This window comes from Balaenoptera physalus (assembly GCF_965194825.1).
Source record: "Balaenoptera physalus genome assembly, chromosome: 5".
Taxonomy (NCBI): Eukaryota; Metazoa; Chordata; class Mammalia; order Artiodactyla; family Balaenopteridae; genus Balaenoptera; species Balaenoptera physalus.
This window is the reverse complement of record NC_138884.1, coordinates 6,967,201-6,992,724: the sequence shown is the minus strand read 5'-3', so window position 1 is coordinate 6,992,724 and position 25,524 is coordinate 6,967,201. Positions and strand designations below refer to the sequence as shown.

General features: G+C 35.8%; 1 long non-coding RNA gene across 1 annotated transcript; it reads left to right on the top strand.

The window, feature by feature from the left end:
- The first annotated feature begins 243 nt into the window (after positions 1-243).
- Positions 244-25,306, top strand: LOC309660843. Its single transcript, XR_014263671.1, has 2 exons — positions 244-13,082; positions 13,407-25,306. It is a non-coding gene; the product is annotated as an uncharacterized lncRNA (long non-coding RNA).
- Positions 25,307-25,524: the final 218 nt, after the last annotated feature.

Sequence of the window (25,524 nt, the reverse complement as noted above, 5' to 3'; positions counted from 1 at the left end):
ATCTCCCCAAATTGCATCCCTCAACGTCCAGCATAACAGTATCTAGCGCAGAGCTTCAGGATTTCCTTTCATGGTCTCTCAGCACTCACTGGACATCTCATGGAGCAGACAGAAGGGCTAAATATGGGCTTTAAGAAAAACAACTTTAGTGAGGCAAAATTCACATATAATAAACTGTACATATTTAAAGTGAACAATTTGATAAGTTTTGACATATATATATATATATATATATATATATATATATATATATATTCATGAAACCATCACCACAATAAAAAAGAATGATATATGGTGGGAGAGGAACATGGGGAGATGTTGACAAAGGGTATAAAATTTCAGTTACAAGATGAATAGGTTCTGGATAGCTAATATACAGCAAAGTGACTGTAGTTAAAAATACTGTACGGTGCACTTCAAATTGGCTAGGAGGGTAGATCTTAAATGTTCTCACCACAAAAAAAAAATTTGAAAGAAAATGGTGACTTTGTGAGGTGATGGATGTGTTAATTATCTTGATTGTGGTGATTATTTCACAATGTGTACGCATATAAAAACATGAAGTTGTACACCTTAAATATATACAATTTTTATTTGTCAATTATGTCTCAACAAAGATGAAAAGCAAACAGGCAAAAAGAACAAATATATTCATTAGTTGAAGAAAATTCTGTGTCCCTTTGTAATTCCTCACCCCAACCTGCCTCCCAAAAGTCAATCAAAAACTGATCTATTTCCAATCACTATAAATTTATTTCCATTTTCTAGATGTTTATATAAATGAAATCATGCAGTAAATATATTTTCTGTCTTCCTTCTTTCACTTAGCATAATTAATTCATCCATGTCATTGTTTTATAGCTGAGTAGTGTTCTGTTTTATGGATATAACATACTTTGTTTAACCATTTTCATGTCAATGGATATTTGGGTTGTTTTAAGCTTTTGACTATTAGAAATAAAAATACTATGAATATACATGTACAAATATTTATATAGACATATTTTTCCTTTTCTTTTAAATAGGTACATAAAGTGAAGTTGTCAAGAGTATGTGGAAATGTATATATGATTTTTTAAGAAGCTGCCAACCTGCTTTCTTTTTATTTACTAGTTTTTTATTTTATATATTTATTTTTATTGAAGTATAGTTGATTTACAATATTATATTAGTTTCAGGTGTACAACATAGTGATTCAACATTTTTATAGACTATTCTTCATTTAAAGTTATTACAAAATAATGGCTATATTTCCCTGTGCTGTACAATATATCCTTATTGCTTATTAACTTCATACATAGTAGTTTGTGTCACTTAATCCTCTACTCCTATTTCACCCCTCCCCACTTCCCTCTCCCCTAACTAGTACCTAACTACTTATTAACTAGTAACCACTAGTTTGTTTTCTATACCTGAGTCTGTTTCTGTTTTGCTATATTTATTCATTTGTTTTATTTATTTATTCATTTGTTTTATTTTCACTTATGATATGATAAGTGATATCATACAGTATTTGTCTTTCTTTGTCTGACATTTTACTAAGCCTAATGTCTTCCATTCATGGAGGGAACAAGTCCATTCATGTTGCTGCAAATGGCAAGGTTTCATTCTTTTTTATGGCTGAGTAGTATTCCATTGTGTATATATACCACATCTTCTTTATCCATTCTTCTGTCGATGGACACTTAGGTTGCTTCCATGCCTTGGCTATTGTAAATAATGCTGCCAAGAACATTGGGGTGCATGTATCTTTTTGAATTAGAGTTTTCATCTTTTCCAAATATATGCCCAGGAGTAGGATTGCTGGATGATATGGTAGCTCAATTTTTAGTTTTTTTAAGGAAACTCCATACTGTTTTCCATAGTGGCTGCACCAATGTACAATCCCACCAACAGTATAGGAGGGTTCCCTTTTCTCCACACCCTTTCCAGCATTTGTTATTGGTAGACTTTTTGATGATGGCCATTCTGAGCAGTGTGAGGTGATAGTTCATTGTGGTTTTGATTTGCATCTCTCTAATAATTATTGATGCTGAGCATTTTTTCATATGCCTGTTGGCCATCTGTTTGTCTTCTTTGGAGAAATGTCTATTTAGATCTTTTGCCCATTTTCTGATTGGGTTGTTTGTTTTTTTGATGTTGAGTTGTATGAGCTGTTTGTTTATTTTAGAAATTAATCCCTTATTGGTCACATCATTGGCAAATATCTTCTCCCATTCAGTAGGTTGTCTCTTCGTTTTGTTTATGGTTTCTTTTGCTGTGAAAAAGCTTTTAAGTTTGATTAGGTCCCATTTGCTTACTTTTGGTTTTATTTCTTTTGCCTTGAGAGACTGACATAAGGAAACATTTGTGGGATTTATGTCAGAGAGTTTTGCTTATGTTCTCTTCTAGTTTAATGGTGTCATGTCTTATAATTTAGGTCTCTAAGCCATTTTGAGTTTATTTTTGTGTATGGTGTGAGGGAGTGTTCTAACTTCATTGATTTACATGATGCTGTCCAGCTTTCCCAACACCACTTGTCAAAGAGACTGTCTTTTCTCCTTTATATATTCTTCTTGCCTCCTTTGTCAAAGATGAATTGACTGTAGGTGTATGGGTTTATTTCCAGGCTCTCTGTTCTGTTCCATTGATCCATATGTCTGTTTTTGTGCCAATACCCCACTGTTTTGATTACTGTGGCTTTGTAGTATTGTCTGAAGTCTGGGAGGGTTGTACTTCCAGCTTTGTTGTTTTTCCTCAGGATTGCTTTGGCAATTCTGGGTCTTTTGTGGTTCCATATAGATGTTAGGATTATTTGTTCTAGTTCTGTGAAAAATGTCATGGGTAACTTGATAGGGATCATATTAAATCTGTAGATTGCTTTGGGTAGTATGGCCATTTTAACAGTATTAATTCTTCCAATCCAAGAATAAAGTGTATCTTCCCATTTCTTTGAATCATGTTCAACTTCCTTTATCAGTGTTTTATAGTTCTCAGCAGATAGGTCTGTCACCTCCTTGGTCAAGTTTATTCCTAGGTATTTTTATTTTTGACATGATTTCAAACAGGATTTTGTTTTTACTTTCTCTTTCTGATATCTCATCATTAGTGTAAAGAAATGCAACAGATTTCTGTATATTAGTCTTGTATCCTGATACTTGCTGAATTCATATATTAGTTCTAATAATTTTTGTGTGGAGTCTGTAGATTGCTTTGGGTACTATGGATATTTTAACAATATTAATTCTTCCATCTGCAGGATACAAGGTTAATGTACAGAAATCTGTTGCTTTTCTGGACAGTAATAATGAACTATCAGAAAGAGAAATTAATGAAACAATCCCATTTACAACCACATCCAAAAAAATAAAATACCTAGGAATAAAGTTAAGCAAGGACATGAAAGACCTATGCTCTGAAAACTCTAAAACAATGATGAAAAAATCTAGAGATGATACAAAGATATGGAAAAATATCACATTTTCTTGGACTGGAAAAATTAATAATGTTGATAACCTCTTTTCCAAAATATTCGCACCATTTTACATTTTCCTCAGTAGTGTATGAGAGTGCCTGTTTCCCCACATTCTCACCAACACTTGGTATGTTTTTAATTTTAGCCACTTTAATATGTGTGCAGCGATATCTCATTAAAATTTTAATGTTCATTTTGCTAGTGTTCATTTCCCTAAATTATGTTTTACATTTTTGATGTGCTTATTTGTCCTTTATATATCTTCTTTGATGAACCGTCTGTTCCAATTCTCTGCTCATTTTAGAATCAAGTTCTTTGTTTTCTTATTATTGAGTTTCTGAGTTCTTTGTGTACTCTAGATCATATACTCAGATATACGGTTTGCAAGAAAATTATTTTCCAGTATGGGGTTTGCCATTTCATTTTCTTAGTATCTTTTGAAGAGCAAAAGTTTTAAAATAGGATGAAGCTGTATTTATTCATTCATTCTTTAATGGATTGCACCACTTTTGGTTTTGTGTCTAAGAAATACTTGCCTTCCTCATGACCAAGAGATTTTCTTCTAAATGTTTTAGAACTTTGGATTTTAAATTTATGTCTTTAGTTCATTTTTCCTTATAAATATGACATTTTAATGTTTAAAATTCAACAACCATCAAAAGATACAATTACTTTGAAAATTATTACAGATATTGCAAGCTATCTGTCTTAGATCAGGTTTCCCAGGAAACAGATGATGATTAGTGTGTAGGAGGGTTCTTGGGAAGTACTCTCAGAAACAATACCTGTGTGTAAGTGATGACAGAGGGTGGGGCCTAAGACAAAGAATTTGAATTGCAATGCAGTCCCTATAAAGGTATCAATAAATCCTATAGACACTGATGGTCCTTCAGATTTTGTGCCCAGTTGAGGAAAGTGGCTAGGGACTCTGACCCCATTTCTCCCATCATGGAATAAGCGTTGTCCTTGGGAGAAGGTATCGACCTGGATAAGGCAAGGACAATTCCTGAGGAGGGCCTCAGCAGTCAACACCCCCAGTGGTTGGAGAATGTGTGCCTTGGACCTGAAGAGGGGCTATCTGGGGGGAGGGTGTATCACAGCATCTACTATAGTGTCAAAATCTTTTGTCCCCAATATGACTGTGAACCAAGTGAGCTAAACAGTTTGAGCAGGTTGCCTGGAGACACTCTTGCTTGTATTAGGGATGAAGAGCTCATCTTTGAAAGGTTTGTTAAAAAGAAACATTACAAGTTGAGAGAGGCTTTCAAATTAGTATAATGAAAATTCATCAAGTTAACTTTTAAAAAATCATTCTTTGCTCCTAAGACAGTGATTTATGCTTGACAGAACCAATTTATTTTATTTTTTAAATAAAAATCTGTGCTACTGAAAATTATTAAGATGCAATTTAATGGGAAAAATGTGTGTTCGTAGCCTTTCAAGATAATCTTTATTTAAACCTGTTTTATTACTCAACATAAGTGAGTTTGATGAATGTTACAGAGACTCTCAGGCTGACAGTTGATGGTTTCTAGAAGGAAGAAATGAGTGAGATAAATCAATTTAAACAATGGCTAAGTTAGTCCAGTGTAATTAAGGCTAGATTGGAGAAACAAATCACAATTAATGAATATATACAATGCTGATGATTGAACTTATGGTACTTTTTAAAAATATGAATTTCTTAATTCTCCTCCATCCCCACCCTCATAGCCCCCACATTGAGGGTTTAGACCCAGGAATATACATCTTTAAAAAGAATTATTTCCCAAAGTTTCTGAGGAAGACAACTGTAAATGGTGAAATACTGTTAAAAGAATATTGTTCTCAGATTTACAGACTAATCATTAACTATAGATAACTATTGGCTTCTTGGAGCTGAAATTAATAAATCTTAGGTAAAACACTTGGCTTTGATCTTAAGACTGTACTTTAGAATTACCTCAAATGTCAATCACAGTAATTACCAAATCTACTATTTTTGTTGCTACAAAATAGAATTTACATTCTTTTGAAAGGGAACTTTTTTCTTTGAAAAAGTGAGATACACAGCTGATAGTCACCACCCCCTTCCACCCACGCTCTTTGCCTCACCTCCAGACTGTGCCTTAATTTGGAGGAAACTTCACAGTGGGACCCAGTTTTCAGAGCATTACACATTGATCTCACTCTTCCCTCTTCAGTAGCAGTTCTCCAGCTCCCTGCTGATGGTAAGACTGGGATCGTCTTGACTCCAGGTTACTGGCTTGATTAGTAAGAAAAATATAGCTGGAAAACTAACTGGCAGGGTTTGTATCAGTAAAATGAAATTTGAATGGCTGTGCAGAAATGTGCTTTGACTCTAAGAAACTCCCATCAGTTCCTTGCTAGAAGCATTTCTACTCACTGTGCCAGTTGAGACCAATCAAGTGTGTGCCAGCAGGGCTTTTTTCATACTTAGGTCAAAGTTATTTTCATAGTATCACAGCTCTGTTTTATGGTGAGGGAAGGGTGTTGCACAAGCAAATGTATGATTTGATAAAACATATAAGCTAAGCATCACTTGAAGCTTTAATTTATTTGTTAGAAGATGATGATTTATGCATACTTCAGTATTTAGCAAGTGGCACAGAATGCCCTATTAGACTTGTTAATAAAAATAATTTAATAATGAAAATGATACAAATGGACAGATACACAGAGTCAATAAAATTATATAATTGGAAATTCAAAAAAAAAAAAAGGATAAAGAAAAGAAAAGGAAATATCAGAGAGCTTACTCAAGATGTGAACCCTCCAAAGCAGCATTTATAACTGAAGTAGAATGCCACATGACAGTTTCAAGTTAAAAATGAATCATTCTTTCTCTATACAATGTGATCTGAAAGAGGATTATTTTATTACATAGAATAGAAAATAGGTTTTTTCCTTTCAATGATTAAAACACATAAAATTAGTTAACCAAGGGTCTGGTGTAAAAAGATGTTACTAATGTTGATTTGGTTTTTTTAAAGATAAATATTGGATAGTTTAACATACTATTTATTTAAAAATATAGAACATAAATGTTTATCTGTAATATAATAAAAATATACTTGGATTATTTCCCAAGATGTATGTGATGTTAAATAAGCTACCTCATTTGCTTTGTTTCATGCAGAGTTGAAGATAATCAGAGCTGGCCCATATATAACAGGGAAAGGAGTGCTTCACACCACGTTTCAAAAGCATAGCTATAGAAAACTCTGGTGTTGGGGCAAGAATCAAGTATGTATACACAATATCTGCAATGGGGACTACATTGATTGTGGTATTAGAAGAAAATGTCCACAATAACACTATTAAGAAATATTAAAGAAAAAATATAGCAAACTGGAAAAACTATGTGACCAAATAAAAGTAATAATTAATTGGAGTTAGGTGTCTTTTCATTTTGGGGTTATTATTATGTAGCACAACAAAATTATGTGTGTGTGTGTGCGTGTATATGTGTGTGTGTGTGAGATATTCACTTGCTAAATTTTATGGATTTTTAAAATTAGATTGCAGTGTGAAAGTATCCATGCAAGCTCTTTTATAATTTAGTGCTAATGGTTAACTACTTACATAATGTCATTTGCTGCTATCAACTTTAAAATATCATTGAATTTTGTACTTCTTTTTTATCTTATCTCCAGATGAACGGAAAAGATAAGAAGAAGGTAAAAAGTTGAATTAATGGGAATATAGGACAGAAAATAAAAAAGAAAAAACAAAGATGCCCTAATTCCTCTGTCAATTGGAATGAAGAGGGTACAAAGCACAATCACTCCCACTGTAGTAATAGAAAACACCAGGTAAGTGACAAAATCATAGTTTTTAAAAACCTATCAGAGACTTCAACCTATGGCCATAATGGAATGACAGTGATTGGAGTTACCCTGCCAGCTGAAAAGACTAAAAATATTAGACAAATTATATAAAATGATGGCTTTCATGAGAGTGGACATCATTTAAATAAGGATAGTGACCCTAGGGACAGGAAACAAATGAGGTGAGCCCAATAATTGTGCCAGCTTGCTGTCTTGAGAGTCTCTAGGATGAATTCCAGTGAGAGTGAAGCCAGGTGGCTTGTGAGAGACTCTCTGAGTTGAGGAGAGAGAGTTGAGAATCCAGTAACACCAAGGAGGCTAGAGTTTGCAGGGCAGTGTATGGAAGAGGGGAGAGCTGCACATGGAGTGAATTACAGAGTCATGTGGATCCTCCTTACCTGTGTATTCAGCTTGGAGTAATCAGTGCATACATGTGAGGTAGCTACCCATTGCTGGGCAGAGAACCATCAGAGGTTTGGAGGACCAATGCTCAGCATTCACATAGAGCTGGAAATAGTGACACCAATCTGCTTGAAACCTTTATAATTCATGGAGCATTGAGTATATTATTCAGGAGGGTCTTGGCTCAGTAGTGAGGAGTAAATATTTCTAGATTAATTGCTTCTCTTGTTATGCCTAATAAATGATAAAAGCAAGACCCAAACATGAAGAAAACTCCATCAGGACTCACTGAAAATTGTTCAAAAATAATACACAAAGAAGTCTTAAAAGCAGCCAGAGAAAAGCGATACACTACAAACAGAGAAACAAAGATAGGGATGACAGCAGATTTCTCATCAGAAATGATGCCTTCAAGAAGAAAATGGAGCAACGTTTCTAAAGAACTGACAGAAAAAAACCTGTCAACATAAAATACCATACTCAGGGGCTTCTCTGGTGGCGCAGTGGTTGAGAATCTGCCTGCCAATGCAGGGGACACGGGTTCGAGCCCTGGTCTGGGAAGATCCCACATGCCATGGAGCAACTGGGCCCGTGAGCCACAATTACTGAGCCTGCGCGTCTGGAGCCTGTGCTGCGCAACAAGAGAGGCCGCGATGGTGAGAGGCCCGCGCACCGTGATGAAGAGTGGTCCCCACTTGCCGCAACTAGAGAAAGCCCTCGCACAGAAACGAAGACTCAACACAGTCATAAATAAATAAATAAATAAATAAAAGACCGTGCATTTCAAAAAAAAAAAAAAAACCATACTCAGTGAAAACATCTTTCAAAAATGAAAGTGAAATAAAAATCTTTTCATACACTCAAAAGTTAAAATAATTAATCACCAACAGAACTTCATTACAAATATTAGAGGAAATCTTTCAAACAGAAAGAAAATCACATCAGATGGAAATATGGATCTATGAAATTAATAGAGAGCATCAAAAATGGTAACTTACAGAAATTTTTCTAAGAAAGCAATCAGATGCTCAAACAGATTCACATATAAGTAACGTAACCATAACATCATATTTAAAAAAGTTAAAAAAAAGGAATGAAATAACCTAAATGTCCAGTGATAGGAGAGTAGTTAAATAAATTAAAGGTCAGTCATACAAAATACTATGTGCAGCCATTAAAGATTTTTTTAGAAGTCTATTTAATGTTGCCAAAAAGTGTTCAGATTTATAAATGAAAAAGATTACAAAACAATTCTGTAGTATGATTCAAGTTCTTTTCAATTGCAAATGCAAATTTATACACACTCAGAAAAATATGCTCAGGTTCTCATTCATGATTTGTTTTATTGCATTTTAATTATCTCAATTTATTTTTGTAGAATAAAGTGGGATTTAAGTAAGTAAATCATTTTAAAAAATCTAAAAAAAATGTTACCAGGCAATTAGAAACATCGTCTATACCCTGGAGCCCATGAAATTATTCAAATTAACCAATTCACAGGGGGCCTGGGAAGCCTACCTCACCCCACCCTTCTTGCCATATATAAAGTGTTACCTGAAGCTCCAGCTTGCTATTACTTGGTCCCCAAGTGCAACCCCCAGTGTGGACCTGCCTGGCAGCCTTATGTCATTTGGAATTGTAACAAAAATTTTGCCATATATTTACCCCAGGGTCATTATACTGTGTCCCACCATCAAAAGAAACTTTAAATCAGAAAAATTATAATTACAGGGAATATTGTTCATGGCTTTCTAGAGCCACTCCTCACCTTTTTCACTTTACTTAGTCTTTTGCCTTTGGCTTCTAGTTGGATTCAGCTGATTCCACACACTCAGGAGACTGGAGGGTTGGAAGCAATTAGAGTTCAGGTACATATTGTTGGGGCTCTTTACCTGTAGGGCTGCTGCAGGTTGGTAGTGTCCCTCCACTGAAGGCTCCTCTTAGGTAACTCTGTTCATAATGGTACTTCCCACACCTACTCCTGCTTCTAGTACTTTCAGGCCTAGATGTGATAACAGCTCTTTTTATTGTTAGCTATGGGATACTGCATGATATCTAACTGATTTCTCTAAATATTGCTCATGTCTTTGGGAAAACTCCACTTATTAAAATAACTTTATGTATCTTGTTTTTAATCCACCATCTTTTTCGTTCCAGGAGTCTGACTGATACAATGATGCAGTAGTTATATAATTTAAGCACATTTAAATGATTAAATATTTTTGTAATAATTAGCAGGTAGAATTCCAAATATTCTAAATTAGCTTTTCCTAAACTGTTTTCGTTGGTACTCTGAAGTTTCATAAGTTGCTAATAAGTGTTATTTTTAAAATGGGGGATTTCTTTTGGAAATATACCTATTACTATTTCACAAAAAGCTATCAGCATACCTAAAAAAAGAATTTGCACCAAAGGACTCTAAATAATTTTCTAATGTTAGGTATACAATATCCCTCCCTCTTGGCTATTTTTGTAAGTTTTCTAGAGATTAGTTGTTTTAAAAATACTAAAACTTTCTCTCTATTAAAATATAGAAACATAATAGTTACCACATATGATAGGGGCTAGCTTTATAATGAGGAAGTTAAATACGTATTCTCCGTATTAATCCACCTAACAACACAATAAGTTCTCACCATCCCAGTTTACAAGTGAGACTCAATGAAAAGAAATAAATTGTATACAAATTTGGCTATTGATTAAGTAGTGGAAAAAGGATTCAAACCTATTTCTATTTGATTCTAAAGCCTACACTATAATGTGGTTTCAATTTTAAGAGAAATTTAAAAATTTTCCTTTCTGAATGTAAAATTAAGTTCAAACTATTTTAAATATTCAAGTTTTTTGGTAGATTTGTATCATCTCTAAGCCCACTCCTTTTCACTATTTTTTTTTTATTCAAAGGGAAAAGAACATTGTATTTAACAGAAAATATAGGGCAACAAAATGATTAAATGTCAAAATTTTAACAACTGACTGTTAGTATTATATTAGTTCTCCAAACCATTTTGCTCAGATTTCTTTAAATAATTTAATTTGGAATGAGACTCTTATGACAAACAGGTCTTTTAGTTTGTGATACTCATTTATTAATAGGTTTTAAATTAACTATTAATTGATATTAATTTGGTAATTGATTTGATTGACATTAAATCAACTATTAATTGATGTTAATTAACTGATGAGGTAGAAAATTATATAAAGAATAATTTAAAAACACTAGTCTCAAATCAAACTTGTCAAAATTTACAAAAGCCAATTTATCAACCTCAGGAAAAGGAAAACTTTTTGCAAAATTTCATTCATTTAGGCAGTTGCCAAGACTCTGATGGAATTAAATGTCAGACTAGAGTCGTCTTTGTGACTAATCAAGGTTCATAAATGTTTTAATTTACTTCCCTATCCTTTTGTCCTCTTGTGAGGACACGGAGAACCTCTCATCACTTGACTACTGTGAGTGGAAAAATACAAGAACCAAAGGTCAAATTCACAACTACCGTTCTTTTGGACACCAGATGTTGATCTATTTCGCTCCTGAAGCTAGATCTCAACTTAAGCTTCTCGTCTACTCTACTGGATATCTCTACTTCAGAAAATGTATTTTTCCCTCTTTCACTAAAATTCATGTTTAATCAATCTAGCCTGATGCACCCTTTTTCTTACCTATTTATGTCCACTTTATGGGTCTTTCTTTTCTACATTTTAAATAGAAGCCTACAATGTAACTCATTTCCAACACTCCTTAATTAATTAACTTCCATTTGATCTTCCCACTAAGCAGATAAATTCAGTCTCCACAGTGACCTGAATAAGGCATGTAGTCATGCTAATTCAATATTCTCCTGAATTAGGCTGTATCTGTCTTCAATGAAATTTGATATAAAAGAAGTGCATGTCTAGAAACATTGCTGTAGTCTCCACACACATACTGTACAGTAATTTTGGACTTGTTAACAAAGTTAAATATTTACTTTGCTAGCTTTATTGTTTCCACTGAATTGAAGATATAGAATAAGTTGCCTGGAAACTGACTGTGAATTTGAATTTCTAGCTTTTACCAAGTCCATATTTCCATTAACATTTTTAATAAGCTTAATTTGAATATTGCCAAATCTGATTTCTCTTTCTTTTTGATTAAGGATCACTAATTCTTTCCTCACCAGATGATTATTGTATTGTCTAAAAATAAAAACTAAGAAAAGAGCTCATTGTTGATCCTGTGATGTCATAGTTGTGCTAGATTTAGAAGAGATATCCACTTAAAATTGATCTTTTTATTAGAGCTTGAGTCCCATTAGAATTTTTCCAAGATCATATTCAGAGATATAAACATGCCAATAAAGGGTAGAATTCATTAGGATATGCTTTCCACAAGTTAGGATAAACCTACATTGACAATATTTTCATTTAGTCAACATTCCACTGTGTGCCAGGCACTTATTTTCCAGAAAAGATTTATTATATACCCAAATGTTTGGGTATGAAATGTGTGACCCAAATGTTTGGGTATGAAGTGTGTATTGTCGCTTTTTTCACGCTAAGCATTCACTTTTGAATTTTAGGTTCTGCAATATCAGAATGTAAAAAAAATTTTAATGGGTAAAGGTAATTTCAGTCTTATCACTCTGGTAGACTTTCATCTTTCTAATTACATTAACCTGGGGTTTCTCCTCCTTTAACTTATTTAAAACTGAGGAACAAACATAGGGATTTGGGAGAAAGATGAAAAGGCCATGTTTTGAAGAAGCTTAAGTTGGATAAACTGTTTATATAGACCAGGATAGAGTGATGTTGAACCTCGCCTGCAAAGTTTCATCCCTCAATTTGGGTCCCTCTTAAGAGCAGACTCCCATCTACTTTGAGAGAATCAATTTAAAAGGGGTCATTCTGATTTTAAACCTAATTATGTGCTTTCACATCATGAGATCATCAGAAATTTTTATATAATTAGGAAATAATATTCAGTCACATTAAAAACTGTCCAACATGTTTTTGAAATAATTTTGAAAGCTTCTTGCAATCTAAATTTAATAGTATTTCATGTGCTGAAATACTGAGAAAATTCTAGAAATCTAAACCAATTATCTAAGAAAGGTATCCTTTGAAGTCTTCTACTTCAGACAAACCTGCACAGGCTCCAATTCTAGGAGAACTGGACACAGAATATGAAAACGTCCTTCTCAACTCCCTGGAGAACGCTTGTCACATTCCTTTAAAGACACTGTAAGGACACTGCTTTACATAATATGTTCCCAGAATCTTTTTTATTTGCATATAATTTTACTCTTTTAAATGAAACCACAGACTCTTGCACTTAAAGTGTACAACTCTGTAGCTCAAGCAAAAAGGAGTCTCAAGTAACCATACCTGGTTCAGCAGACGTAGAGTCATCCGTAGTCAAAATGATGCCCGGGCTTCCCTGGTGGCGCAGTGGTTGAGAGTCTGCCTGCCAATGCGGGGGACACGGGTTCGAGCCCTGGTCTGGGAGGATCCCACGTGCCGCGGAGCAACTAGGCCCGTGAGCCACAATTACTGAGCCTGCGCGTCTGGAGCCTGTGCTCCGCAGCGGGAGAGGCCGCGATAATGGGAGGCCTGCGCACCGCGATGAAGAGTGGCCCCCACTTGCCGCAACTGGAGAAGGCCCTCGCGCGGAAACGAAGACCCAACGCAGCCATAAATAAATAAATAAATAAAAATTAAACTTAAAAAAAAAAAAAGAGAAGAAAATGATGCCCTTCTGTTCAGACGTGCCTCAGTAAACTTCTTGGCAACTAAATCGGATGTTAAGTAAACAATATTAGTCACTTGGTATTGCAGGGCTGGGAAGTGCCAAGTCAGCAGTATTTTGGAAACTAATTTTATTGAACATGTATTCAACACAGTTCCAGGGAGATTGCCTACTTTTTTCTAATGTTGCCCATGTCAACAGGCCCAGCTGCCCCAGCCTTACCTGCCCAAAGTCCTGAGGAGGACTCTCGGGCCAGGACCGCCCCTGTGTCCTGCTCTGTGACCTGTGGCTTCAGCCATGGGCTCTGGGTCAGCGGGTGACCTCTGGTGGGTCATCCTCTTGCCTACTTCTTTTTCCCCAGCTTTATGGAGATGTGACAAACACCTTCATGTAAGTGTAGCGTGTACAACGTGATATTTGATATATATTGTGAAATGGTCACCACAATAAAGTTAGTTAACACATCTATCATCTCACATAGTTACCGTTGTGTGTGTGTGTGTGTGTGTGTGGTGAGAACATTTCAGATCCACTCTCTTAGCAAATTGCAAGTAGACCGTATGGTCTACTTATAGTTAACTATAGTCACCATGCTGTACATTAGACCCCCATGACTTACTCATCTTATAATTGAAAGTTTGAACCCCTTTACCAACCTCCATTTCCCCCACCCCCTACCCCTGGCAACCATCACTCTACTCTCTGTTTCTAGGAGTTCAACTCTTTAGATCCACATATAAGTGAGATCGCAGTCTTCTCTGTCTGAATTATTTCACTTAGCACAGTGCCCTCAAGATTCATCCATGTTGTCACAAATGACAGAATTTATTTCTTTTCTGTGGCTGAATAATATTCCGTAAGTATATCTGCATATATACATATGTTTTCTTTATCTATTTATTCATCAGTGGACACATAGGTTGTTTCCACATCTTGACTATTATAAATAATGCTACAAGGAACACAGGGGTGCAGATACTTCTTTGAGATAGTAATTTCATTTCCTTTACATATATACCCAGAAGTGAAATTGCTGGATCATATGTTAGTTCTAGTTTCAGTTTTTTGAGGAAACTCCATAGTGTTTTCCACAGTGGCTGCACCAGTTTACATTCCCATCAACAGTGTGGGAGGGTTCCCTTTCCTCCACTTCCTCACCAACAATTGTTATCTCTTATCATTTTGATAACAGCCATTCTAACAGTTAACAGTACAATCTTTACTAGCATGTTGGTAATGTGAATTTCCCTTTATGAAAAGATTCACTCTGGTTGTTAATATCATGCCATTTGCTAAAAGTATCTGTTTCATTTATTTAGAGTAAATTTTTGATTATTATGAAATTAAAAATGTGATTAAATATGGTTTATTTTTAGACCTGGGTCCCTCTTCTTGGTGCCCATCTTTTGGTTATTTCACTGTTTATTGGGCTTGCGACAATTCTTAGTCTTTTGTTCAGAGATAGTCTTGAGTTGATGATTTATGTGTAATTTTTATTTATTTCTTCTGGCTTAAATCTTATAATTATTTCTCATTGCTGTTGGGGAAAATTCCAAACTCTACACTATAACTCAAGCCCATCTAATATTTAGCTGCCAAACACTTCCCTGGCCTTACCTCCTGCTACACCTTTGTTGTAACTTGTGGGCATTCCCAAGAATATGGACACACCTCTCATTACTAATAATGCACAACATAATATCTGAGTCAAAGTTCTTGGACTGACAAAGCCTCAGCCTGAGAGAACTAGAATGAGTAGCAAAGACAGTGGCTACTGTTGAAAGCTGGCACCTCAAATATAACTAGCACAACCTCTTGATAAGATAAGGATGAATTCATTGCTTATTGCAGGAAAGAACACCATCTCTATGGAGCAGTGGAAGTGTCCAGGAGTGGGGAAAGTATATTAGTTTGCTAGGCTACTGTAACAAAGTACCACAAACTAGGAGGCTGAAATAACAGCAATTTATTGTTTCTTGGTTCTGGAGACTAGAAGTCTGAGATCAAGGTGTGGGCAGAGTTGGTTCCTTCTGAGAGCTCTGAGGAAGCATCTGCTCCATTTCTCTCTCCTAGTTTTTGGTGGTTTGCTGGCAATCTTTGCAATTCGTCAGCTTGTAAATGTATCACCTCTATCTCTGCCAGGCTTAGCTCACAAGATGGCTTAAGTCAAAATGGCTTCTCTTATGTCAAGAAAGTCATGCCTGGTCATCTTCTTCTAGGGACCCCCTAATCTATCTGATTACAAAAGGTCAAATATATTTAGAGAAAATTAGATCAAATAAAGTGAGACAAATTTCTTAACTGTAAGTTATCTCAGACCTTTAAATAAGCTCATGGATGTGGTGAACCTTTAAAACAGGGCGTGCCGTCTCCAAAACTTCTTCCCCCAGAACATCCTAAGGGCTGGACGTTGTTCATTCCCAACAAGAGAATGAACACTGGTGAACACTGCCTTAGCTTAGCATATCTGCCAACCACCACTTTTCTTCCCTATTTTGTACTTAAATATGTAACCCTTCACATTCCCATACCCAATACATCTATTAATGCAATTCAAATCTATCAACGAAAAAATCAATCAGTCGATCTAAGAAAAAAAATGGAAAATTTTAAATTCCAGCCAAATTAAGGATTATAACCTGGGAAGAGCCTCTCAGAAAGCTCTGAGAACTGTGGCACCCATTAGAAGTTAAAGCACAGTTATGTAAGTTTTTTGAGACAGAGGGCTGTACATTAAATGATGTATTATTGACAGTTTACACATCCAAGTCTACAAAGCGAGTGTGTCATGGGGCATTGTGGCCCCTACAAGATTAGGAAGGAAGGTTATCTTCTAAGGAGGTCTGGTTAATGCAGGTGCTCAATACACACTAAAGGGGAGGAAGGAGACACAAAAGAGCAATGAAAAAATTTTCGTTTAAATATTTCTTGTCTTGTTACCGAATTGGACCTACTGTGTTCCTAGCCTGGACAGAGATCCTTTGTCTCAGAGAGGGAAGTTCTTTTTCTGCTCAGATTCACACAGCCAGTAATGAAACTGGTGCTGAGACTAGCACAGCACAAGCTTTATTCCACAGCCGAAGAATGGAGAAGCAGGAACCTAGTTCACAGACCAGTTGAGGTGGAGACACCAAATATATAGGAGGGTTGAGGTAAAAGGGAGGGAATAGGAAAGAGAGGTAGGAATATTCATGAGTTATCTGAGAACAAGGCTGTGGTGTGGACCTGGAACTCATGCAATACTCCTTTTCAGTCCTTCTATGGGCTTTTCTGGGTGTTGCCATAGTAGCCGAAATTCAGCATCTGTACACCGGTACTGAATTGAATCCCGGAGACAGAGTTTTGGGTAAAGTAGAAAAGGATAACTTTATGGCTTTGCCAGGCAAAGGGGGACACAGTGGGCTAGTGTCCTCAAAACTGTGTGTCCTGACCTGGACGGGGTAGTGAGAAGTCTTATAGAGTTCAAGGAGCAGGGAGCGGTCACCTCGTGGACACTCTTCTGATTGGTTGGTGGTGAGGTAATCGAGAGTCAGCATCATCAACCTGGTTCCAACAGGTCTGGGGTCTACGTGCTTGTGGGCAGCATACAGTTAACTTCTTCCACCTGGTGGGAGTTTCAGTAACTGCAAAACAGCTCAGAGATATTGTTGTGTATATATCCCTTGAGCGGGAACCAGGACACTGACCCAAGACTGCACTGTTGTTTCTTGGCTGCTCCTCCCTTGTCTCTGCATCCCCTCCCTTCCCTGATTAGCAACTGTTTGATCTGCCCTTTGGAACTCAGGGAAGGTCATGGAGGCTGAATGAAGCCCATTTCCTTACAAACAAGAAACAGGGGACCCAGAAAGTCTCTTGTGCCCAGGAGCCCCACCGGGTCCTGCTCAGTTTCATCATGGCAATCGTCAACTGTCATGGCACTGGTGGGTGTGTCATTTAGCAGGTAATGTATTACAATGAGTTTGTAATGAGGCTCAGGGGCCACTGGAAGTCAGATCTTCTGCCATCTTGGGCCTAGTTGGTTCTAACCAGTTCTTGTTTTTTTTCTCTTTGCAGCTTCCTCCTCAAACTTAGATAAGAATAATTGACTTCCATTCGAGGGAGGGGCAGGGGTAGGATTCTAGGGCAACAGCCTTGGTAAGAGCCTTAGCATAAAATATGAATTTTATTTCATCAAATCTTTTATAGAAAATTGGACTAACTGGTGTTCTTCTGAAAGGGCATGAAGCACACCTCTTTAATACCAAAAAAGAAAAATTCAGTGTGGGCGCCTCTTACCAGCCAGTCACATATATCTTTTCAAATGTCCTCTGATGAAATAAATGGTCACTGCTTTTGTCCTAGTATTTTTCATTTTCTGACTGCATTCAAGACTCAGTTTTTATAAGGACTTCTGATTCTCTGAAGATATATTTTCTCTCATTGGGCAATATAATTAATAACAAAATCTCTTCCCAATTCAGAAAATCTCTCCATAAAAGCAGAAAAGAAAGAAAACAATTTTATTATTGAATAAACACATTAAGCCAGAATGTGAGAAATATCACAGGCAATCAGCTAAAGGATTACAAAGATAGAATGAAATCTCACTTTTCATGTAGTGAAGCAGACCCAACTCACTACACATAGGTTCTCAAAATAAACAATAATTAGTCTTCAAGTAAAGGCATTTGATTTGTCTCCTAGTTCACCCTAAATTCACTTGGTAGTTGGGGGACCATCTATGTTATCTAACTGGCTTTATCCCAAAAAAGTCTCATATTTTTGTGACAGGGCATAGTTTTGCAAATTGGGAGCAAAAAATGCTAGTACTAAACTGGGGCTCCTCTCCTCCCTCAGAAACAGGAGACAGGGGCTCTCTCTTCTTGAGTGATTACATTTCAAAGAGATGTTTCCTAGTCCTTAAGAAAGACATTTCTGGGCCATAAAGCTGGTAAGAGGCTTATTTAGCTTGAAAAAGATTCACATTTATTTCAAAGGGACAGAGAAAGAACTCACAGTTGCAGGTTTTCTAAAGTAAATGCTTTGGGAAGGAAGGGTTCTTTTCTTATTTTCATCGGGGAGAATTAAGTCTCCTATTTTTTTTTTAAGCCTCTTATTTTTGATTTGTATTTTCCCTTACACTCTCAGCAGATGACCTCCTGTTTCTTACCATATAAATATGGTCTTTTTAATGGTTTTTCTTGGTATTGAATAAAGGATATTGCTGTACATGCTTCTCAGGTATTTTTAAGTTTGGAAAGCAAATTTTTTGTTGTTCCATAATGGAAGCATAATCATGACCTCAGTTTGTCTACTACCTTTACATCTTTGAAACACTTTTATGCTCATTATTTCAATTGACCTTTTTAACTACTCAGAGGCAAATATTGATGCCCTTTTTTACTTAGGGTAAAAATTAAAATACGAAATGCAATGATTTAAATATAACTAAGATTATAAAATATTGGTGACAGCATAATGTGGTGGGAAGAGCATGAGTGGGATTTGGGAGCTCTCAAAGCCAAAAGAAATTTCAAATTTGATTTATATTTGAAACCGATTTGATGGCAAAAAGGAATCCATTGTATTTTAGATTATTTGAGAGGAAATGAGATTTAGCCTACTGGGAAGGGCACAGAGTTTACAGTGTAACGAATCTGAGTTTTAATTTTGGGTTTGCCCCTTACTAGCTGCCTGCTTGCTATGGGAAGTCCTGCGTTTTTGCTTGATCATTGTAACATGAAAATAAAGATTCCCTTCTCACAGGATTATTGAGAGAACTAAATGAGATGCATGAACCAAAGGTCTGACTTCCTGACTCGGAGTAAATCCTCACTGAAAGATAATTCCTTTTTCTTTTTTCCTTTTGTAACTGAGTACAAGGCCTCGTGTGCCTGCAGCCCAGAAAACCAAACGCTGGCAGTTGGATTTTTCAGTAAAGTAAGGGTTCATTGCAGGACACCAAGCAAGGGAGTGGGAGACAAGCCTCAGATCCACTCCCACTTAGTCTTTGAGTTGAGGGTGTTTTAAAGGGGAAGAATGAAGAAGCTGGAATTAATCATCATCTTGTGACATGTCTGTGACATTTCTTAATTGCAGTTTCAGGAATCAGGATGCCTACGTTTTATGAGTCTCTGGTCTGTTGGTCCATGACCCAGAGACCTGTGTTCATCTTGTCCTGGAGAAACAGCCTGAGTTTGAACATTAATGGTGATATCTCCAGCAGCAATTTTAGTACATTAATGATGTTATGGACGACAGCAGTTGCTGTCATCTGACTCTGGTTGCTTAGTGGTCAGTTAGCACAGGACTGAGGTGAGAGGGGACAAGAAAGGGAATAAAGTTTTGAATAAAGAGGTTAACTATAAACTTGGCAGGGGAACTTGGTTTGGGGGGGACTTGGTTTAATTTTCAAGAATTCTAATTAGTGGCAAAAGTGAGACTAGATTTTGCATCTTCTCCTTGTTCCCTAGTCCCAAAGTCCTTCCTCTAATTTAAGTTATATACTGTTACTGATAAAGGGAGTTGCAGAATTTTATGAATTTGGCTAAACAAAGATTTTTATTTTAATTTGTCTTAATTTTGGTTAAAAATAGCAAACTTATTTAATCTGCATATTGCCTCCGAATTTTCAACAGATTGTTTTTAGCTGATGTGCTTCAGCTGATGTTTAACGGTTTAATCCAAAATACTTTTTACTCTTCAGTTCTGGAAGAGTATTAGCATTAAAAAGATGATCTAAAGGACAGCTCATATATTTGGATTCATGTTTTATTACCTATGATGAAAGGTAAAGAATATTTGCTATAAAAAAGACTTAGCCCATATTAAATGAGAGTGACCCTGAGGTCTTATGCTCTTTCTAGCTGCTAAATAGGAGCTGGATGGTTGAAGCTGTTTTTATTATCCTTTGCCTGGTGATTTGGTGCTCTGCCGAACTGATCCAGCCTTGTTTATCCACTTACACAACCATCAACTGGCACAACTCATTTCCAAGCCTCTCAAACTATAGCAATGAACCACAAAACTCGTAATTTAAAATATGTGACCTCCATTATCAAATCGCAATTGGAAATTGTTTTGTATGTAATCTTTTTCAAGGCTGCATATCCAGATACGTATTCAAAATCAAGCAAATGTGACTCAGTAAAGCAGTGACTAATGCTGTATCTCTGGAAATGTCAAAAGTTGAATTATGTCAATATATTTTAGCTAGAGAAAAGAAAGACATCGATTTTCCTCCATTTTATGAAGGGTAAACCCCCAAAAAAGTAAATGAAAAGATATTACAGTTTCTCTTTTTCTCAGTGGTTTGGCATTGGGAAATGAGAAATAAACTTTTTTCAAGTGGTGACTGAGAAGATAAAAAATATTCAGAGTGTGATACAAATTTGTATTCGAGTCATGAGAAAATATGAAAAGACTATCTCTTACTAAGAGACAATATGTTCTATTTAATTATACTACATTAAAAAAATCAAGATCATTTTTCCCTGAGTCCTAAAATAAATATATATTTCTACTCTTCTCAAAATAAATACTATTGGAACACTTCTGCAATGATCACTGGGATTCCAACACACCTTTATTTCAATATTTTTTTTTCTTTTATGTTCATTTTTCTTATGGAACAGTCACACAGGGCACAGTCTTGTGGTCAATGTCCACCACTGTGGATTTAGTCATGAGTGGAAATGTGTAGACCCTGCCGAGATAAGCCTGTCAGAATCGTTTGCTATGTCTATACAGGAGCTGAGGCACTGCCTGGAAAAATAATTTAAACTGTATGTCCTTCCACATTTCAGGCATATTTTGTCATGCCTACCAAAGTGTGAGATTGTCCAATGAAAGTATCTTTGCAGAAGGGCTGAGAAGCATTGTTGGTGCTTAGTCATTGGAGAGGAATATGAGTTCTGAGTTTGACAGTCAGTACTTAAACCACTCTTGGATAAATCCCCACATGCGTTATGGGTCCTATGAAGAGAGTGGGATGTAATATATACAGATAGGTGCTGCTTTGCACTTCTCTGTAGTGCAGGCCCATAAAAAACTTCAAGCTGAAATCATGCAAAGAATTCTTTTAAATTAATGGTAAAAATAACAATTGTTCTGTGATCTTTCAATATTTTTGTTAAAATATCAAAGATTTTTTTTTTACCATTGGTTATAAAAATGTAGAAAAATAGAAAATAGTAAAGCTAATGATTATTTATTTATTTATATATTTGATACACTGAAATGTAAAACGTTAGAAACATTGAGAATGAACATGTTTCATTTCTTTGGAAAAACTTATCCAGAGTAGCTTGAAAAGTGATGCCTCCTACTTGTTTTATAACTTCTTATTGTATAATGACACAAAGTAAGCATTTACTTTTCTGTGATTTGCTAGTTTTCATACCTCTTTCTACATATGGACCCACTTCAATGTTTTATCCTTAGTGCTTTCAACGTCATGAGATATCTCTGAGAGTTTCTTTACTGTGAATTTTGTTGTTAGCCTTACTTTCACTGGTACTTTTCCTCACAACCATTTTCCTCTTTTTTGTTGGGAAGTTCACCCTCATCAGTCCCACCGTCTACATACCTAGAGCTCCTCAAACAGCAGGAGTGTTAACATTCCCATAATTAGCTGTTTCTTCTTATATTGGCTAATTTCCTCTTTGAATTATCCACTTTTGTAAACTGTCAGGTAGGTTTATCACTAGGAGGCAAGGAGGCAACACAACTACATGCTTTGCTGTCTGAGCACCAAGTGAATAACAGATGTGCAGTGGCCCAACACCAACAGACTTTGAAAGAAGTGATGTGATTGATCCATCACAACTGCTAATCATGATGCACATATGCTATTTACATAGTGATCTGTGGACTGAAGAGCTGGCAGTGAAGTTTGTATTTTATGCAATTACTCAAAGTTAATATACCCTGGGAACTGATATTTGAACTGTGTTTTTGGGGAACTACTATTATTTAATTAAATTATGATAACTGAAATTTGCGTGTAACAGAACCATGCAAAGAGAAGACTGCCTGTACTGAAGTAACTGTATGACACTTGGGGACCCAAGCAACACTACTTGGGGAGCCTTTTAACAAAGAGTAATGCTAAGAGAAAAAAAGAGGATTTCTTTCCCCCCTAGTTGTTAAGATTTGGCATCTCAAGTGCTGAAGGCAGTCTCTAGCAGAGAGAATCACTGAGGCCAGCAAAGCAGGGTTGTTTCATGTCTATAAATAATTAGAATAAAAAGCTCTATGAGAAAAGGAGCCAGGTCAGCCTTATCCTCTATATCCCTAGTGTCTAGCACAATACTTTTGTGTAGTAGACATTAAATAAATGTTTTTTGATAGAATGCATAAATGAATTCATTAATAAATATCAATATGGCTAAATTTTTTTATAAAAAGACTGAGGCATAACAAAATTTTGCATTTAATAAAATGATATAGATTGGAAACAACATTTTACTAAAAGTCAAGACAAAGATCTAAAGTTAAGATAAATGTCAAGCAGCTTCAATGCCATCTGCTAAAGGACTGTTATCCAAAATATAAAAAGAACAAGGAATTTAACAGACACCTCACCAATGAAGGTATACAGATGGCAAATAAGCACATAAAAAGATGCTCCACATCATATGTCATCAAGGAAATGCAAGTGTGAAATAAAATTCATATTTTATGGCAAGACAAGAAAAATTTAAACATAAAAAATTTCTTCTGCCCTTGGGCCTCCTCTCTCCCCACGACTGTGCATGTGTATCTGCATCAGGCATCGAGCAAACCTCCCCCAGCAGCAGAAATAACTGTTCAATCAAAAAAAGCAGCATTCTCCTAGCATCAACAAGGCAATTCCTTAAAAGATAACATTCCATCTTTATCTTGTAAGAGGCCACATGACCCACCGCCATGATGACGCTCAGATCTGGATTGTGTAAACTGTCAACAATACGTCATTAAATGTACAGCCCTCTCGTCTCAACTCATATACCTGTGCCTTGACTTCTAATGGGCAGAATTGTTCTCAGAGCTTTCTGAGATGCTCTTCCAGGGTTTTATAAAATCCTCAAATTTGGCTTGAATAAAATTTTCCATTTTCTTTCTTAAAAAAAAAAAAGTAGCTTCAATGCGTCTCTCTGATTGAAGAAAGGAAATGTTTATGCTTCATTCAAGATCACATATTTGGAGCTTTGTGGCAAGACTTTTTTTCCTCTCCTTTGCACATTGAAGGACAGAACTCTCAGTCCCAGAAAGCTTATTGAATGTGCCTAGGTCACTGTAACACCTGCTCTCTATTTAAATTGGAGTTTCCCAATCTCCTCTGAGAACTGTCAAAAGAGCAGATTATAGCCAGAAACTAGGAATCAGGCAAAATGAGAACAAAACAGAAAATAAAGGTAGGCCAGAATGAAAGTCATTATATCTTAGAGTTTTTATCATTTGCTTAGTGTGGAGAACTCTAGACAATGTCAGCCCCACTCTGTATTGTTTGATATTCAATTATGCTTGTGAATTATACTCTACACAGCATAGTGTTCTCATCTCATAAAAAGAGAGACAGGGACACATGTCAATGGCTGTTGCAGTCAATCATGTTTGTTTAAAGTGGGCAGAACAAGACAATATCACCCTTTGCAGAATGCTGCATTAGTAAGATTTATTTCTGCCTGGAAAAATTTAATATTATATTAGCAAAGATTGGTAATATTGAGAAAAATACTAAATTAGAAATCATGTGTGTTTAGAAACTTCCATATTTTAGTATTCTTTTATGAAAAAATGATATATTTGGGTATCGTTGTATGCTTTATGTTTTTGCTTATTAATATTCTTGAGTGGGAAGCATGTAAAATTCTTATGGTGGTGCTGTCAGTGGATTATAGTGAAGGCACAGCTTCAGTCCTCCTGGTGGCAGCACATCGATTACAGGCAAAGAACTAAGGGCTTTTTTAAAAAAAATTTTGAAAACTCAAATTCATAAAGAAAAACGAATATTATGGAAAAACCCTTGCCAAGTGAGCATAGCACCAATTTCATTATGGATTTCCTTTTGGAATAGCACTGTAGAAAGAGAAGAAAATGCATTCTTTTAAGGACCCAGACACTATCTTTATGCAATATTTATCTTCTGAATTTGCATTCCTAAATTCTATTTTTATCTAATAACACTTAAATGCTATTTCACAGCTTTTAAAATTCCTATCTTTAAATGAAAACTTTTGGAAATAAAAAGATTAATGTCAATAGGAAAGAAAAAAAAGAAGATATTCTTCGGTTGTGATAAATACATCATGTTTCCAAAAGGCGTATTTTTTATATTTAAATTCTGTGAAAGGGTAGTGAAGCACACAGTACTTCTGATTCGAGTGAATTCTCCATATTTAAAAATAAGTGTGTCTAGTCTTTTAGGTCAATTTTATAAAATATCATGAAACTTCTTTGTTCAGAATAAAAGGTTAATGTGTAAGGGTAAAATGCTAAAATTATGTTTGTTTATTAGAACTACTGTTAGTCTTTGGAATTTTTAAAGAAATGGTAATTAGAGAATACAGGTTGATGAACTGTTATAAATTTATAATGTCCTCAAATAAAACTGAAGTCTTGCACCATCCTATATAATTTGATATGGAACCAAAGTGAGGTAACCAGAGGAAAACATGGGCCTACAACAGCAAAGAATGTGTAAAACAAAGAATGTTATTCACCATCTGGTTCTACAAAGATTAAATCATTAGCCACTGCAGTCACTGACAAACAATGCACCCTGAAATGAATTCAGGATATAAACAGGGATAAGGCACTCTGTGTCTTGGGAAAAAAACAGCCCTTTAGATAGTTAGAAATATCTCAGGAAAAAAAATTAATGAACCCAGATTCTTGCATTTTCCCATACATAGAAAAGCACTAACATAATTAATTGAGATATCTGATCCTTTGACTAGCAGTAACTTTTACTGAGATGTGTTTGCATGTATTCCCTAAGCAAAATCATATACAGCCTGGTCACTTCCCTACCTCTTGGGAGCAGTTCCTCAGGGCTATCTGGGGGGCTGTGTCCCTGGCTAGAGTCCTCAGTAAGACCCTAAAGGAAACTCAACTCACAGCTCTTAAGTTGTGCATTTTCTTCAGCT